This window comes from Mustela erminea, chromosome 1 (genome assembly GCF_009829155.1).
Source record: "Mustela erminea isolate mMusErm1 chromosome 1, mMusErm1.Pri, whole genome shotgun sequence".
Classification (NCBI taxonomy): Eukaryota; Metazoa; Chordata; class Mammalia; order Carnivora; family Mustelidae; genus Mustela; species Mustela erminea.
In genome coordinates, this window is record NC_045614.1 from 116,828,009 (window position 1) to 116,844,794 (window position 16,786).

Consider the following 16,786-nt stretch of genomic DNA (forward strand, 5'->3'; position numbering starts at 1 on the left):
CACCATCACTAGCTATCAAGGAACTACAAATCAAACCACATTGAGAGACCACCTTACACCAGTTAGAATGGCAAAAAATAACAAAACAGGAAACAAAAATATTGGTGAGGATGTAGAGAAAGGGGAACCCTCGTACACTGTTGGTGGGAATACAAGCTGGTGCAGCCACTTTGGAAAGCAGTACAGAGGTTCCTCAAGTTGTTAAAATTGAGCTACCCTACAACCCAGCAATTGCTTTACTGGGTATTTACACCAAAGATATAGATGTAGTGAAAAGAAGAGGCATATGCACCCCAATGTTCATAGCAGCAATGTCCACAGTAGCCAAACTGTGGAAGGAGCTAAGATGTTCTTCAACAGATGAATGGATAAAGAAGTTGTGGTACATACATACAATGGATATTACTCAGCATCAGAAAGGATGAATACCCACCATTTGCATCGACATGGATGGAACTGGAGGGGATTATGCTAAGTGAAATAAGTCAAGAAGAGAAAGACAATTATCATATGGTTTCATTCATATGTGGAACATAAGGAATAGCATGGAGAACTATAGGGGAAAAGGAGGGACAAATGAAAGAGGAGAAATCAGAGAGGGAGATGAACTATGAGAGACTATGGACTCCAGGAAACTGAGGGTTTCAGAAGAGCAAGGAGTTGGGGGATGGGGTTGCCAGGTGACAGGTATTGAGGAGAGCATGTGTTGTGATGAATAATGGGTGTTATACGCAACCAATGAATCACTGAACACTACATCAAAAACTAATGATGTACTATATAGTGGCTAACTGAACATAATAAAAATAAATAAATAAATATAAAACAAACAAAAAGACTTTATTTATTTGAGAGAGAGCATGTACAAGCAGGGCAGGCAGGAGGGCAGAGGGAGAGAAACAGGTTGAACCACGCTCCCCACTTAGCAGGAAGCCAGATGCAGGGCTCAATTCCAAGATCCTGAGGTCATAACCTAGCTCCATCCCAGGACCTTGAGATCATGACACGCGCCAAAGGCAGGTGCTTTACCAACTGAGCCACCCACATACCCCAATGATGGAATTGAAAAAACAAACAAACATACAAACAAAAAAACACTTGACTAATCCAAAATAAGATAAGAAAGGAACACTGTGGCTGAATTCTCTGCTCAGGTTTGTCAGAAGGCTGAAACTAAGGTATCAGCCTGGGCTGAAATCTCATCTGAGGCTTGGGGGCCTCTTCCCAACTCAGTGAAATTGTTGGCAGAATTCATTTCTTGCAGGTGTAGAACTAAAACCCCATTTTCTTACTGACTATCAGCTCCTACAGGTTGTTCTCAGCTCACAAAAGCCATCTTCAAGTCCTAACCATAGGCCTTGTGAAACATGACAGCTTACTTCTTCAAAGCAAGCATGAGGATCTCACTCTGGTCTGCTAGACTGTTCCCTACAGAAAGTAATGTAACCACAGGAATGGCTCTCTAATCACCTTTTGCCATATTACCTAATCTAATCAAGGGGCAATGAGCCCACTGTGTTCACAGGTCCAGCCCACACCCATGGGGATAAAATCGTAGAGTAGGTAAACACAGTGCCTGAAATCTTGGGAACTAACTTAAGATTTGACTTAGCAGAGTGTGGACTGTGGGGAGGCAGATGATACAAAGGAATAGGAAAACTTTGAATGGACACATATAACTGGAAAATGGAATAAAACAGATTGAGGAATGGTGGCAAGAGAAAAAAGAGCTGAGGAAACAGCACTGGGGGAACTGGGAAAGCTAAGAGCTTTGTTTGGCAATGTATTCTGTGTGAAGCAAACAGTATTCTTTTGACTATTAAGAACTTAGTCGCTCTTCAAATATTTTCTTCAGAGATTGCCATAATTATCTTAATTTCTTTCAATAAATCATATGTGCACTTATTTTTGTTTCTTATTTTTATGTTTTGTTTCACCGTTGTTCATATTTTTTATTTTTAAACCACCACATGTGCCCATGCTAACTGATGTTACTTACTTTAGTGTGGATCAAGATACTGCCTCTAACAGACTGGTTTATCTCCTATAATCTGGTTAAGTGATAGCTGTGATCACCAGCCTATCCAGATTGACACTAAAATAACTAAACATAGTTAACTGCTTCATTAAATTCCTTATGGATAAATTCCTTATGGATAAATTCTCTAATGTCCCTATGGTCACACATATTAAAGAGGATATCTATTACTGTTTAAAGTATATACTAAATGTCAGCTTCTAGGGACACCTGGGTTGCTCAATTGGTTAAGCAGCTGGCTTCGGCTCAAATCATGATCCCAGGTCCTGGGATGTAGCCCCACATTGGCCTCCTTGCCCAGTGGGCTTCTCCCTCTCCCCTTGATTGTGCTCTATCTCTCTCTCTGTGTCAAATAAATAAATAAAATATTGTATAAATGTCAGCTTCTAGTATTATAATTTTATTATTTCTTCCACCTTGGTAAACGAAGTAGCAAATATGAAGTTGTGATCTAAAGAACAGAAAAATGCAGCTGAGACATGTCAGGAAGGGAGCTCATAATAAGATAATACTTGCTAGCTAAGACTGCAAAAGCACCAGAGGGGCTGAGGTTGCTGTCCATCGTATCCATTGATGTTTTCTCAGAGCTTTACACATAATAAGTGCTCAATGAATACAATACCTAATAAATGAAAACAATATTCTATGTCTAATGCCAGTTGTATTTATGGTGCACGATGGCCTTATTAAGGGGTCCAGCTTCAGAGTAAAGGTAGAAGACCTACCTGTCAGAAAGTCAAGGGTTAGAAGAGCTTAGAAGGGTTGGGAAATAAATTATGTTCTTGCTGGAAGATATTATAAATAATTGATTCACTCCTTTCACAAGGATCCTTTGGTCACTTTCTATGTTCAAATATTATAATAGATGACATAGAAACATGATTTTAACTGTCAAGAATCTTCAGTTCAATAGAGAAAATACTCACATACCAATAAGTGCTATACAAGGCTAGATGTGGTAAGTGGCATGTGTAACACAAACAAAATTATATAGAAGTTCAGAGAAAAGAAAGATCACTTTAGACCATGGATTGGCTAACTAAGGCCCATGAGCCAAATTCATCCTTTAACTTGTTTTTGTCAAGGTCCATGAGCTAAAGACAGTTTTCACATTTTTGATAAAACAAAGAATAAATAGATTATATGAGGCCTATAAAGCATCATTTTACTACCTGTTCCTTTACATAAAGTTTGCAAACACCTTTCACAATGAACAAAGAAGAATAAACAAAGACAGCTTCACAGAGGTACATTTGATCTGGGCCTTTAATGGACAGAGATGAGACCAGGAAAGGGCACTTGGAATAGAGAGAATGACTTGAGTAAAAGTCCAAGGGCAGTGAACTTCAAAGCACATCTGAAGAATGATGGTGATGCATCCTATTTGGTGGGACAATAGGTTTATGAAGGGAGAAGTGGAAGAGTCTGGAATGACCCTCATGGTGGGTAAGCTAAGGAAGTTGACTATGCAGTAATCAAGGAGATCACACTCCATATATCATGGCATTTTTTGCAATGGCCTCTCTTCAAGGACTCTAAAGATAAGAGTAAAGATGATTTTCCACAGTAGAGCACTATAGTAATGATATTTTTATAACAATTAGCCAGAAACAAATCTCATGCTTCATTCTGGCCAAGAAATAACTTACGACGGCAACATGTATTCTCCTAACTTTACCCTGGGTCAAACTGAAACTCCCAAATGGGTGCCTAAAGACACCTTGCTTTATTACATCTTGTCTCCTCCATCATCTACCTCCCTGAAAATGTGATTTACAATGGGACTTCAGACAGACCCTCCAGTGTAGCTTTGTTTCACATGACACTATGTTATTAATGCATGACACTATGTTATTAATAATATTCACCAACAAGTCTAGACCCACTATTTCACCCTCATTTAGTGGCAATCTCCTGCAATCAAATAATTGTGCTTGTCTGTCTGGACCCAGCACAAGATGCACTTACACAGACTGTTCTGTTGGTCAGTTCCATTTTCTGACAGCTCAGCAGGGAGGGCTTGATTTATTCAATGCATAAAGCTGCTACATACAAGTGGAACCCTAGCTAGGGAAGGAGGGAAAAGAACTGAGAAATACAACAGAAAAAGACATGCAAAGATGGAATGAAATGGAGGATTGACTGGAAAATCTCCATTTGCAAAAAGGCACCAAGGCTACCCCAATTTCCAGGTCCGCTGAAATCGTGAGTGACTCAATTTTCCTTCCTCACAGACTGAAAGCAGAACTTTTATTCACAAGTACATGCCTCCTAAATGCTGTCACTCTGGCCAAACATATTTCAGTTCTTTGACTGGCCCTCTACTCCTACTGCAGACTAAATAAGGACAATAATTCTTGTAATTAAAAAGCAAAGAAGGAGGGGGAGGAATCAAGATGGTGGAGGAGTAGCAGGGTAAGATGACATCAGGTCGCAGGAGTTCAGTTAGTTATCAAACCAGTCTAAACACCTACAGATCGAATAGGAGATTGAAGAGAAGAAGAACAGCAATTCTAAAAACAGAAAATTGAATGCTTTCTGAAAGGTAGGATGTGCAGGGAAGTAAATCTGAAGCAACGGGAAGATAGACTGCGGAGGGAGGAGCCAGCTCTGATCAAGTAGCAGAGCAACGGAGCACAAAATCAGAACTTTTAAAAGTCTGCTCCACTGAGGGACATTGCTCCAGAGGCTAAGCGAGGCCAGAGTCCCTGAGGGGATAGTGTGGTCTCAGGTCCCAAGGGGTCACATAAAGATCAGGGGTGTATGAGTGTAGCAGAGCTCACAGGTATCAAAGCAGGGAAGCCAGCTACAGAGATGGAGCCAAGGAATGAGCTCTCAGCTCCAGGTTACCTTAAACAATGATTCGAGCCACAGTCAGGCCACTGCTCTTTGAGCAGGGACCCCACAAGTGGCAGATCTGGGGAGACTGACCTTCATCCGCCAGAACAGCAGAGTGGCAGATCTGCTGGGTTTGGAGACGCCAAACGGCGCTGTGTGCCAGAGACAGAAATGCTCAGCCACAGGCCAGGTGAGCTCAGAGCAGCCAGAAACCAGGGAGACGGAAGTGACTGAGCATTTTTCTCCAAGGGCACACTAAGGAGTGGAGCCCCGAGCTCTCGGATCCTCCAGGCCAGAGATTGGGAGGCCACCATTTTCATTCCTGTTCTCCAGAGCTCTACGGTAAGCATTCAGGGAACAAAAACTCCTGAGAGCGAAACGGAGCAGATTACTTAGCCTAGACCCTGGCAGGGGCACAGCACAATTCTACCTCCAGCGAAGAAACTTGAGAATCACTACAACAGGCCCCTCCCCCAGAAGATCAGCAAGAACATTCAGACTAGACCAAACTCACTGATCAAGGAGAACAGAGGATTTCCAGCAGAGGGGAAAGCAAAGCATGGAATGCATGGCTTTCTCCCCATGATTCCTCAGTCTTGCAAAGTTAATTAAATTTTCTTAATTTTTTTCTTATTCTAATTTTTTAAACTTTTACTCTTTCCTCTTTTAACATGTTTTTAACTAGTTCATCTTAATAATACCGTTCTTAAAAAAAATCTTATTTTAGTCATTATTATAGTCATATTTTATACTTCATTGTATCTAACTTTATTTTTTGTACACATATGGGGTTTTTTCTTTTAAAAATTTTTGGGATACAACTTCTTTTAATAAATCAAAATATACCCTAAATCTAGCAGAGAGCTTTGCTCTAGTCTCCAGCCTGAGCAAATTCTCTCCACTTTCTTCTCCTTTCTTTTCCCAACCGACTTATCTTATCAACTCCTTTTTTATTTTTTTTAAAGATTTTATTTATTTATTTGACAGAAAGAGATCACAAGTAGGCAAAGAGACAGGCAGAGAGAGAGGAAGAAGCAGGCTCCCTGCTGAGCAGAGAGCCTGATGTGGGGCTCAATCCCAGGACTCTGGGATCATGACCTAAGCCTAAGGCAGAGGCTTTAACCAACTGAGCCACCCAGGTACCCCTCAACTCCTTTTTTTAGAATTTTTTTTTAAATTATCATCTTTACACTCATATTCCATCCCTTCATTGTGTTTACCCTTATTTTTGTGTATATACATAAGTATTTCTTTCTTTAAAATTTTGGGAGGTAGTTTCTTCTTCTTTTTTTTTTTTAATATTTTATTTATTTATTTGACAGACAGAGATCACAAGTAGGCAGAGAGGCAGGCAGAGAGAGGGGGGAAGCAGGCTGCCTGCTGAGCAGAGGGACTGATGCGGGGCTAGATCCCGGGACCCTGAGATCATGACCTGAGCCGAAGGCAGAGGCCTAACACACTGAGCCACCCAGGTGCCCCATGGGAGGTAGTTTCTTCTAAGAGACCAAAATACAACCAAAATCAAGTGGGTGGCTCTGTTCTATTCACCAGTCTAAAATATATATATATATTTTTTTTTTTTAAACTTCTTTTTATCCCCTATCTTCTCCCCCTGTTTTGGGGTATCTTCTGATTTGGTTAACACATATTTTTCTGGGGTCTTTGCCATGCTTTTAGTATTTTATTCTCTCATTCATATATTCTTATCTAGATAAAATGACAAGGCAGAAAAACTCACCACAAAAAAAAAAAAACAAGAGGCAGTACCAAAGGCTAGGGACCTAATCAAAACAGACATTGGTAATATGTCAGATCTAAAGTTCAGAATGATGATTCTCAAGGTGCTAGCTGGGCTTGAAAAAGGCATAGGAGATGCTAGAGAAACTCTGTCTGGAGAAATAAAAGCCCTTTCTGGAGAAATAAAAGAACTAAAATCTAACAAAGCTGAAGTCAAAAAAGCTATAATGAGGTGCGATAAAAAATGGAGGTCTGCTAGGATAAATGAGGCAGAAGAGAGAATAAATGATATAGAATACCAAATGATGGAAAATTTAAAAAGCTGAGCAAAAGACAGCTAAACAATTACTGGATCACAAGGGAAGAATTCAAGAGATAAGTGATACCACAAGATGAAACAATATTAGAATAATTGGGATTCCAGAAGAAGAAGAAAGGTGGGGGGCAGAAGGTATATTGGAGAGAATTACTGTAGAGAATCTCCCTAAAATGGCAAAGGGAACAAGCATCAAAATCCAGGAGGCACAGAGAATCCCCCTCAAAATCAGTAAGATTTGGTCCATACTCCATCATCTAATAGTAAAACTTACAAGGCTTAGTGACAAAGAGAAAATACTGAAAGCAGCCCAGGACAAGAAGTCTGTAACATATAAGGGTAAAAATACTACACTGGCAGCAGTCTTATCCACAGAGACCTGGCAGGCCAGAAAGAACTGGCATGATATAGTCAGAGCACTAAATGAGAAAAATATGCAGCCAAGAATACTATATCCAGCGAGGCTATCATTGAAAATAGAAGGAGAGAGTTACCGGAGGCGGCGGGGCAGCAACAGGGGTAAGCGGGTCCTTGTGGCCTAGAAAAATCCTGCAAAAATGTCTCTGTACCCATCTCTTGAAGACGTGAAGGTAGACAAAGTTATTCAGGCTCAAAATGCCTTTTCTGCAAACCCTGGCAACCCAGCAATTTTGTCTGAAGCTTCTGCTCCCATCTCTCAAGATGGAAATCTATACCCTAAATTGTATCCAGAGCTCTCCCAGTTCATGGACTTGAGTTTAAATGAAGAAGAAATCCATGCAAATATGGCTGTGGTCCCTGGAGCACCAGTTCAGGGACAGTTGATAGCAAGACCTTCCAATATGAACTATATGGTGGCTCCTGTAACTGGTAATGATGTTGGAATTCGTAGAGTAGAAATTAAGCGAAGGATTCGTGAAGTCACTTTTTGTAAGGATCAAGATGGAAAAATTGGGCTCAGGCTTAAATCAATAGATAATGATATATTTGTTCAGCTGGTCCAGGAAAATTCTCTAGCCTCATTGGTTGGTCTGAGATTTGGGACCAAGTACTCCAGATCAATGGGGAAAACTGTGCAGGCTGGAGCTCTGATAAAGCACACATGGTGCTCAAACAGGCTTTTGGAGAGAAGATTACTATGACTGTTTGTGACAGCCCTTTGAACGGACAGTTACCATGCACAAGGATAGTACTGGACATGTTGGCTTTATCTTTAAAAATGGAAAGATAACATCCATAAGGAAAGATAGTCCTGCAGCCAGAAATGATCTTCTCACAGAACATAACATCTGTGAAGTCAATGGGCAGTATGTCATTGGGCTGAAGGATTCTCAAACTGCAGACATACTGTCAATATCTGAGACTGCAGTTACTATTACAATCATGCCTGCTTTTATCTTTGAACATATTATTAAATGGATGGCACCAAGCATTATGAAAAGCCTCATGGACCATATCATTCCTGAGGTTTAAAAGTCATGGCACAATGGAAACTTCACTGAACTCCAGTTTACTTCTTGGGCAACTTAACTTTATATTACGCTTTCCAGAAGCCAGAAAGCATATGCTGCATGAAGACCTTTCTATCTTACATTATGGCTGGGAGTCTTACATTTTTGATTGGATATATTGTTCACACTTCAAGATTGTTATAGCCTTAAACTGGTTTTACAGATGTGAAACTTTGGACAAATTTACTGATTTTCACAGAGTAGTTTCTCTACTGGATAAACCTGATGCTTTTACAAGCCATTATGATTACGACTGATACAGGCTTAGCTCTGTGTTAGAACCAATCACCTTTATCTTACATATCTAATAGTGCTGTTCATATTACTTTAGTTCTATGGTATAATTGTATTTTTAATGTGTAACCATAGTACATGTAGAATGACTGCTTTTGATGGTTTTTTTAAGCGCTCTGTGTGTGTGCATGCGCACATGTGTGCATGTAAAACACCAATTAAGTATACTGGTTTCATTCCGTGTAAGCATTATACGTGTATGTAGGTTGCTAGAGATTGTGTTGATCATCATTTAATTATAACTAACTTTATTTAATATGCTTCAACTGTCACCTTAACTGTGTTAAGCATCTAGAATAAAAGCTAAAATATAACTATTACTGCCTTTCTAAAACTCAAAATGCAGTTCTGTGCTAAACTGAAATAAATGTACACTATCCCAGAAAAATGTAATGGTACATACTGAACTATAGCATAGCTGCTTAGTCAATTGTGTAATGGAAATTTCTTTCTTCTAAAAGAAATTTCTGGTATTGCTTTCTGAGAAATGCTTCACTACATATTAAATGTAAAAATTCTTATACCAAATAGGATAAACTTTTGACTCCCTTTATTCATTTACAGATTAAGTGGAATAATACCTAATTTTGTCTTTAACATTCTGTAACCTCACTACTTTGGGATGGTCTTAGGATGTTTCCCAGATAATTTGTTCCATTTCCTAACCCCTCCCTACAAAATGGAAGTGACACTTTATCCTGATTTTTTTCTTTATGGTTTATGCCTATTTCATCTTAATTAAATGTGTATAAATAAAGTAGAAAAAAAAGAAAGTAGAAGGAAAGATAAAAAGCTTCTAGGACAAACAAAAACTAAAAGAATTTGCAAACACCAAACCAGCCCTACAGGAAATACTGAAAGGGGTCCTCTAAGCAAAGAGAGAGCCTAAAATTAGTAGACCAGAAAGGAGCAGACACAATATACAGTAACAGTCACCTTATAGGCAATACAATGGCACTAAATTCATATCTCTCAATTGTTACCCTGAATGTAAATGGGCTAAATGCCCCAATCAAAAGACACAGGTAACAGAATGGATAAAAAAACAAAACCCATCAATATGCTGTCTACAAGAAACTCACTTTAGACCCAAAGACACCTCCGGATTTAAAGTGAGGGGATGGAAAACAATTTACCATGCTAATGGACATCAAAAGAAAGCTGGAGTGGCAATCCTTATTTCAGATAAATTATTTTTTAAGCCAAAGACGATAATAAGAGATGAGGAAGGACACTATATCATACTCAAAGGGTCTGTCCAACAAGATTAAATATTCATAGGTATTTAATTATCTATGCCCCTAACATGGGAGCAGCCAACTATATAAATCAATTAATAACAAAATCAAAGTAACACATCAACAATAATACAATAATAGTAGCAGACTTTAATACCCCCCCTCACTGAAATGGACAGATCACCAAGCAAATGATCAACAAGGAAATAAAGGACTTAAATGACACACTGGACCAGATAGACATCACGGATATATTCAGAACTTTTCACTCCAAAGCAACAGAATATACATCCTTCTCTAGTGCACATGGAACATTCTCCAGAATAGATCACATCCTGGGTCACAAATCAGGTCTCAACTGGTACCAAAAGATTGGGATCATTCCCTGCATATTTTCAGACTACAAAGCTTTGAAGCTAGAACACAATCACATGAGGAAATTTGGAAAGAACCCAAATACATGGAGGCTAAAGAGCATCCTTCTAAGGAATGAATGGGTCAACCAGTAAATTAAAGAAGAATTGAAAAAAATTCATGGAAACAAATGATAATGAAAACACAACTGTTCAAAATCTGTGAGACACTGCAAAGGCAGTCCTGAGAGGAAAACATATAGCAATACAATCCTTTCTCAAGAGACAAGAAATATCTCAAGTACACAACCTAGCCCTACACCTAAAGGAGCTGGATAAAGAACAGCAAAAAAAGACTAAACCCAGCATAAGAAGAGAAATCATAAAGACCAGAGCAGAAATCAATGAAATAGAAACCTAAAAAAAACCAGTAGAACAAATCAACGAAACTAGGAGCTGGTTCTTGGAAAGAATTAATAAGATTGATAAACTCCTGGCCAGACTATCAAAAAGAAAAGAGAAAGGACCCAAATTAACAAAATCAGGAATGAAAGAGGAGACATCACAACCAACACCAAAAAAATACAAACAATTATAAGAACATAACATAAGCAACTATACGCCAGCAAATTTGACAATCTGGAAGAAATGGGTGCATTCCTAGAGATGGATAAACTACCAAAACTGAACCACAAAGAAATAGAAAACTTAAAGAGACCAATAACTAATAAGGAAATTTAAGCAGTCATCAAAAATCTCCCAAGAAACAAGAGCTCAGGGCCAGATGGTTTCCCAGGGGAATTCTACCAAGCATTTAAAAAAGAAATAATTTCTATTCTCCTGAAATAGAAATGGGAGGAAAACTTCCAAACTCATTTCATGAGGCCAGCATTACCTTGATCCCAAAACCAGACAAAGACCCTACTGAAAAGGAGAATTACAGACCAATATCCTTGCTGAACACAGGTGCAAAAATTTTCACCAAAAAACTAGCCAATAGGATCCAACAGTACATTAAAAGGATTATTCACCATGACTAAGTCAGATTTATTCCTGGGCTGAAAGGCTGGTTCAACATCTGCAAATCAATTAATGTGATACAATACTTTAATAAAAGAAAGAACAAGAACTATATGATACTCTCAATAGATGCTGAAAAAGCATTTGACAAGATACAGCATCCTTTCTTGATCAAAACTCTTCAAAGTGTAGGGATAGAGGGCACATACCTCAATATCATCAAAGCCATCTGTGAAAAAACCTACCGCAAATATCATTCTCAATGGAGAAAAACTGAAAGCTTTTCCACTAAGTTCAGGAACACGGCAAGGATGTCCGCTATCACCACTGCTATTCAACATAGTACTAGACGTCCTAGCCTCAGCAATCAGACAACAAAAAGAAATTAAAGGCATCCAAATCGGCAAAGAAGAAGTCAAACTCTCACTCTTTGCAGATGATATGATACTATATGTGGAAAACCCAAAAGACTCCACTCCAAAACTGTTAGAACTCATACAGGAATTCAGTAAAGTGTTAGGATATAAAATCAAAGCATGGAAATCAGTTGCATTTCTATACACCAACAGCAACACAGAAGAAAAGAAATTAAGGAGTCAATCCCATTTACAAGTGCACCAAAAACCATAAGATACCTAGGAATAAACCTAACCAAGGAGGCAAAGAATCTGTACTCAGAAAACTATAAAGTACTCATAAAAGAAATTGAGGAAGACACAAAGAAATGGAAAAACGTTCCATGCTCATGGATTGGAAGAAAGAAATATTGTGAAAATGGCTATGCTACCTAAAGCAATCTACACATTTAATGCAATCCCTATCAAAATACCATCCTTTTTTTTTTTCAAAGAAATGGAACAAATACTCCTAAAATTTACATGGAACCAGAAAAGACCTCAAATAGTGAGAGGAATGTTGAAAATGAAAGCCAAAGTAAGTGGCATCACAATTCCAGACTTCAAGCTCTATTACATATCTATAATCATCATGACACTATGGTACTAGCACAAAAACAGATACAGGAGAGTGAGTCCAGAAATCGACCCTCAACTCTATGGTCAACTAATCTTAGACCAAGCAAGAAAGAATGTCCAATGGAAAAAGACAGTCTCTTCAACAAATGGTGATGGAAAAATTGGACAGCCACATGCAAAAGAACTAAATGAACCATTACCTTACACCATACATAAAAATGGACTCAAAATGGGTGAAGGACCTCAATGTGAGACAAGAATCCATCAAAATCTTTGAGCAGACCACAGGTAGCAACCTCTTCAACCTCAGCCACAGCAACTTCTTCCTCAAAACACCACCAAAGGCAAGGGAAGCAAGGGCAAAAATGAACTATTAGGGCTTCATCAAGATCAAAATATTTTGCACAGCAAAGGAAACAGTCAACAAAACCAAAAGACAACTGACAGAATGGGAGATATCAGATAAAGGGCTAGTATCCAAAATCTATGAAGAACTTATCAAACTGAACACCTAAAGAACAAATGATCCAGTCAAGAAATAGGCAGAAGACATGAACAGACATTTCAGCAAAGAAGACATCTAAATGGCCAACAGATATATGAAAAAGTGTTCCACATCACTCAGCATCAGGGAAATACAAATCAAAACCACAATGAGATACCACCTCACACCAGTCAGAAAGGCTAAAATTAATAAGTCAGGAAATGACAGATGCTGGCGAGGATGCGGAGAAAGGGGAACCCTCCTACACTATTGGTAGGAATGCAAGCTGGTGCAACTACTCTGGAAAACAGCATGGAGGTTCCTCAAAAAGTTGAAAATAGAGCTACCCTATGACCCAGGAATCACACTACTGGGTATCTACCCTAGGATACAAATGTAGTGATCCAAAGGAGTATGTGCACCTGAATGTTTATAGCAGTGAAGTCCACAAAGGTCAAACTATGGAACGAACCTACAAGTCCATCAACAGATGAATGGATAAAGAAGATGTGGTACACACACACACACACACACACACACACACACACACACACAATGGAATACTACGCAGCCATCAAAAGAAACGAAATCTTTTATTTGTGACATGGATAGAACTAGAGGGTATTGTGCTGAGCGAAATAAGTCAATCAGAGAAAGATAATTATCATATGATCTCTTATATGAGGAATCTGAGAGGCAGGGCAGGAGTTGTGGGGGTAGGGAACGAAAAAAATGAAACAAGATGTGATCAGGAGGAAGACAAACCATAAGAGACTCTTAATCTCGGGAAACAAACTAAGGGTTGCTGGGTTGGAGGGGTAGGAAAGGATGGCTGGGTTATGGACATAGGGAGGATATGTGCTCTGGTGAGTGCTGTGAAATGTGTAAGACTGATGATTCACAGACCTGTACCCCTGGGACAAATAATACATTATATGCCAATTAAGAAAAAAAAAAAGAAAATGGTAATAAATTTCTACTTTATAGTCTAAGAGAAATTATGGTGGAAAATCAAATTGAGAAAAGGAAGAAACATATTAAAAGCTGAAAGGACCCCAACTTAACATTCAGTGGTGGGGAAAAAAAAAAAAGAATGGAACTGTACAAGAGTAAACCTGATGATGACTATGAAGATCCCAAAGATGCTGAAGCCATCAAAGAGACCCAGTGTATATGAAAGACTTCAATCTGAAGACAGCCTGAGACTATAAGATACCTCACCATATGAGAATAAATGTCACCAAGAAGAAAGAGAAACTGGGACAGCTAGATCCCGTGGTCCTCAAAGGGAATGCACATGAACAGGTGAATCCTCTCTCTCCAAGACCTCACAGTGGCTGTCATCAAGGAAACACAGTGCCTGGTACAAGAACTGAAGAGCACTCAGTCGATTCTTCTCCTATCCAAGCATATCTCTATTCCCCAAATCCCCCAGATATACCCAGGAAAAAGTCTAGAAAAGAGACTTCCATATGATGATGAAACTCTCCTAGTTTTAAGGAATAGCAGATGAAGTGTCAGGATGAAAAGGCAGTGTCTTGCAGGCTCAAATGGAGGATTCCTCAGACTCTCTTCTGGAAAGGACAGTGCTCTGATGACATGAGATTCATTGCCTAGATCCTCAAAGGCATCAACACTCAGCCTGGATACTCCAAAGTTAATGGAATTTGAAAAAGCAGATCCAACTGATATGAAGCTGGAGACTGTGAAAAGGGATGCGATTCAACACTTGTACATGCAACAGTATTTGACCAACAGGATCAAGGAACTGTTGCTTTTGATGCAGAACTCTATCTACCAAGACATCAGAAACTAAAACTAGATATTCAGATGAAATGATCTGACCTGCACCATATCACATTATTTCAAGAAATGTTTCTCTTCAAGAATTTTGAGAAACAAAAATGTACTTCAAGAGCACATTAATTCATTAGACAGAGAGGAACCAGATATGCAATGGAAAATAAATGAAATTCTTAACAAGATGGAAGAGAAAAAGAATGAAATTTCCAAGCTCCAGGACCAAGAAAAGGTACTCTATACCGGTGTCCAAGCTTCCATTGGAGAAAACAATAAATTTGCTAATTTCCTCATTAAGGTCTTAAAGAGTACTAAGTGGATGAAGAAAAAGAAGGTTGAAGGAGATGCTGATGATGTTGATGACAGTGATGAATCAAGTGAAGAAGAATCCACCTGGGAAAGTGATGAGGATGAATATGAATCTCATGATGACGTTTTTGATGATTCTATTTGCCCAACAAATTGTGATATGGGTCTTTTTGACCTGGCCCTTCAACTCTAAGAGAAAGGCTGGACATTAAGGAGGTCTTAGCTGAAGAAAAGAAAACTATCCATAACATCAAAAAGGAATATGACACAATCCAAAAAAGTAAAAATTGTGGCAAGTAACCTGAATGTAGTGAAGAAGGCCCTAGAGGTTTACCAATGAGAGATGCAGAAGTACCTGAATGAACTGCCAGTTGTGATTCCACTCAAGCTCTACTGGACTGAGCATGCGGTATTTGGAGAAATACCTAATGATCCTTCTGGAACCTTGGTCTTTTCTAACCATTCCTTGGGATGGTCATAAGAACAAACTGTACAACTCCATGAGGAAAATTCCAAGCAACGAAAACTTAACAAAGAATGTTGGAAGAGGGGTAAACAGCTTATCTAAGAAGAGAGGGAGACAATGAAAAGGATAAGCAAAATGGAAGAAACAGTTCATCAAATAATGACCAACAAGTTTGGCTGTGGGATACACCCAGAAACCCCTCAGACAGTTTCTGTGAATATAACACTTGAAGAGCTAAAGATCAAGAAACTCTGAAAGGAATTATTGAATGCAAGGGAAGACATGGTAGGAAAAACTTGCTCAAGTACAATGGGCATTGATGACAAAGACAAAGGAATATACCAAAAGCATCATCAGATGAATGATCAATATATCAAAAAGAGAAACATAATTCTTGGTTGAATAAACTCCAAAACCAGCAGAGTAATGGCTTCCAGGCCCAAGGAAAGCAGATATTGTGGCAAGGGAGAAGGTCACAGAACGGCTCCAAGTCCAGACAGAAAAGAGGAAGAGGTTGTTCTTTTGCATCAGAAAGGTGGTCTTACCCTCTCACCCATACAGCCTCTACAAGAGAATAAGATGAAGCCATGCATGGGCCTTTAAGTTTGCCTTTTTTCTCAAATCCATCCAAGATTTCTGACACATAGCTTATCAGAAGTTCTGTTTCATTGCCAGATGCAACAATCCTATTATTTTAAGTGAACTTACCAAAAAGTCTAAGACCAGATCTAGTCATAAAATTTTAATAATTTTTCTCCAGTTTGGTTATCTTAGAAAAGACTATAGGGGTACCTGGGTTGCTCAGTCGTTAAGTGTCTGCCTTCAGCTCAGGTCATAATCCCAGGGTCCTGGGAGCGAGGCCCGTACCAGGCTCCCAGCTCAGCAGGAAGCCTGCTTCTCCCTCTCCCAATCTCACTGCTGTGTTCCCTCTCTGGCTGTTTCTCTCTGTGTCAAATAAATAAAATATTAAAAAAAAGAAGAAGAACTGACTGTAGTACCCAACATCTACTTCCAACTGAACTGAACCATTTTAGATCATTTTGGAACCCACTGGATTGAATATGGAGTCTTGGAAGGCTGTATTTCAAAACTGCAAGAAAGCATCTGTAACATATCATGTTTTAAGAAATTTGTCTCTTGGTTATCTCAAGGCTTAGCCATTGGCAAGACAAACTATCACTTAACAATCTGTGAGAAAACTTGGCTTTTTTTAATCCTTGAAAAATAAACTCTGATGTTAAGTATTTTTTGAGAGGACAAAAAAGAAAAGCACAATTCCAAGGGAGAAGAAGTGAATGAAAACTTGGACAAAGTAGCCAACAAAATAAAAAAGGTCAAATCAGGCATGCAGGCCAAGGAGCCCTAATTCCTTAGAGTTGGTAATTTGTGGCTGAAGATAGATTCAGGGCCATCAGAAAAACAAAACAAT

General features: G+C 38.9%; 1 protein-coding gene and 2 pseudogenes across 2 annotated transcripts in view; 2 read left to right on the plus strand and 1 right to left on the minus strand.

The window, feature by feature from the left end:
• Positions 1-16,786, minus strand: part of SOX2 (SRY-box transcription factor 2) — a 675,778-nt gene that overhangs the window by 654,305 nt on the left and 4,687 nt on the right. The gene's annotated exons all lie outside the window — the stretch shown is intronic.
• LOC116588625 lies at positions 7,429-8,815 on the plus strand (annotated as a pseudogene).
• LOC116590539 lies at positions 8,850-15,960 on the plus strand (annotated as a pseudogene).